Here is a 3,219-nt window from a genome sequence, read left to right on the forward strand (position 1 = left end):
TTATATCTCATAACAATCAGGGATAACATACAAATTCAATAGAGGAAGAATTGTTAAAATCGGCCCCGTAGTTCCTGAGACTAACGCGTTCAAACAAACTCATAAGATTTATCCTACTAATATCATAAGCGCGTTTATAAGAATGTATGGATGTTTGACTCTTTCACGTAAAAAAGCTTATTGGATCTGTATGATATTTGAAGATTGCTGCTTTAGATAAGAATATTACGAGAGTGAAGCCGCGGAATCCAGCTAGTATTATTATAGTGCCCATGAGATGACTCTGTACCATAAAAGATAAATATATATGTAAAGATGACGAGTTTGTTTATTTCAACGCGCTAATATAAGGAACTGCTGGTTCGAATTGAAAATGTTTATTTATGTTAGATATTCGATAGATCGGGACAGGCTATACGAAGTTTATTATATAACTAGCAGTCCGCCCCGGCTTCGCCCGTGGTACATATAAAGCCTAAATTCTCCCTCAATACTTTTATTGTAGGGCATCTAAAACTGAAAGAATTCAAAACGGACCAGTAGTTCCTGAGATTAGCACGTTCAAACAAACAAACAAACAAACTCTTCAGCTATATAATATATAGCTGTCCAGTTGAATATCTGAATGATTGAAATTAGAGTTATATATTTGAGTTTAATATATCAAATTAACTAACTAACCCTTCAGCTTCATAGGTATACTGGTTTGGATGTTTCAATAAAGATATGTTACGGAACCCTATTTATTTCCAAAGTAAAATATAGTCTATGTTACTCGTGGATAATGTAGCTTTCGAATGGTGAAAGAATTTTTAAAATCGGTCCAATAGTTTTTGAGCATATTCATTACAACCAAATAAACAAAGTTTTCCTCTTTGTAACATTAGTGTAGATATAACTGTATTTTCAAATTTTATTGTACCACAATACAGAAAATTATAATGTCAAGGAATAATTTAATCCGCCATTTCAACATTTACACCATCGCCCACGAATATTAAAAATAGACCTACATATTACGTAGTTAAGGTGTCACCACACACAAGGTGGGCGCATGATTTAACACGCGTGTGTGTGACGGGCCTAACACCTTTGTATTTTACAACATGCGGACACACCCCTAACGGGAAAAAACGCTGTACTCTATGCTTTCGACTTTTTCGAAAATGGAACGTTAAATATCTGGCTGTTTACGCTATTGTCCTGTGCCTTCATATTTGAAAAAATGTTCTATTATCTTTGAACGTGCTCTTTTGTTTATGGTCATAACCAAACAAACCCTTTCAAGCATAATAAAATACCAATAACTAAAAACTAAATTCCACTAATTAATCTTGGGTTACCAACTATATCATAAATTACTAAATCACACTCAAAACTATTCATCCCCTTGGGAATTAGGAGCTACAACGTCACATACACGCAAATCAACACGACTTGAATCACCCCTTGTTTCCGACTTGGGGATAAATATCGCTATTTGGACATTATTTGTCTATAAAACTTGACTATAAAAATTTATAAGATATATATTTTTTAAAATATATGAAAATAAGAATGAAGGCCATTTTAAGAATAAGAAATAGAAATATATTAGGTCTGCTGTAATTTTTTTTTTAATGATAATTTTTTGTGATTCACAGATTATAGGATCAGTTTCACTACATAATATAAAACAAAGTCGGTTTCTCTGTCCCTATGTCCATATGTATAGTTAAATCTTTAAAACTACGCAACGGATTCTGATGGGGTTTTTTTTAATAGATAGAGCGATTCAAGAGGAAGGTTTATCATAACATCTATTAAATTACTCCGAATTGCATGGGAAACCACGGGCAAAAGTTAGTTACATTATATGAGGGTGTTCCACTATGATCCGCTATGTGGCGAACAATTGTAAATTTTGTATTCCATAAGTTTTTAATTATTTGTCATACTTATTATTTCCTTTAAAATTATATTCACGTTAAAATAAATATCAAGTAATTTGTCAACTAAAAAAATCTTACGGATCGGAATCAAATCTTTCTTGCTAAACACTTTTTATAATTCTACAATACTAAGCAATGACAACAATACTGATTTATTCGCGTTCGTAAATCAAAAATATGAAATGGCGCGTAAAATTACACGTTATATTTATCGAATTGCCGCCATTCTATACGTTAGTTACGACTCCACATATGGTGCTATTAAAGTCCCATAAAATATTTAACTGATTCTATTTATGAATAGATTTCGTTTTAAGTTGTCATACGTTTTGACATTTTACCTTTATGAGAATAAATATGTAAATAATTGTTGAAATCATCCGAGACTTTGTTTTGAACGGTTGCAATTTATTTCGACATATTTTTTCCCATTCAAAATTAGAAGTCATAAGAGGACGTAATATAAAAAAATGGTTGCCTGTAAAGTCGGTTTTACGGGCGAAGATTTTACGTGACAACGTCTTTTTCTCGGTAGAATATTTATTGATATGAATATTATTAAATTGCACAATAGGAACAAGGAATTGAATGAAAATAAGAATTGCACAAATTTTAACTATAGAAAATATATTTTGTTTACTAAAAAGACAGAGACAGACACACAAGCACACGCCGATTCAATGCGCCTAATTCCCTAGTGCTGCGCGCGCGGCGGACCGATCATAGTTCGGTGACTCATCGTAACGTTACCGGGCGTTACACTTTTTCATGAGTGACTCCGAGCCGCAACCTAATTTAAGACGTTGTCACGTCAAAAAGAAAGAAATGTTAAATTACTTTAACAACTATTCAATTAAAATGAAACTCACCACTCCCTTGACCCATACTAATTTGTTTTATTGCCATCAAAAGTTCGCAGCTCTATTAAACCGTTAGAAAACGCGCCAAAATAAAAAGAAAGCAGTGAAAAATTTCTGAACGCAACAAACTGGCAGCCGTCGCGAACAAGCGCCACGCTGATTGAACCTCCCGTTCCAAATTCGAACGCTTTGGCGTTCCATGCTTCTTTTTTTTCATGTTCGATTTTTAACATTTTAAAATGGACTATGGAATATAGAGTATTTTGAACGCTGTATTTTGAACGCTGACAGAATGTGGAATGTGGAGAATACAACCACATCAGTAGGCAAACGGAGATACACATTATATATAAGTATATAATCTATAATAGGTAAATATGGAAGCGAACATTTGTTCAAATTTGATAATATTTTTAACAATAAACTAA

The sequence above is a fragment of the Zerene cesonia genome, unplaced genomic scaffold, assembly GCF_012273895.1.
Source record: "Zerene cesonia ecotype Mississippi unplaced genomic scaffold, Zerene_cesonia_1.1 Zces_u001, whole genome shotgun sequence".
Classification (NCBI taxonomy): domain Eukaryota; kingdom Metazoa; phylum Arthropoda; class Insecta; order Lepidoptera; family Pieridae; genus Zerene; species Zerene cesonia.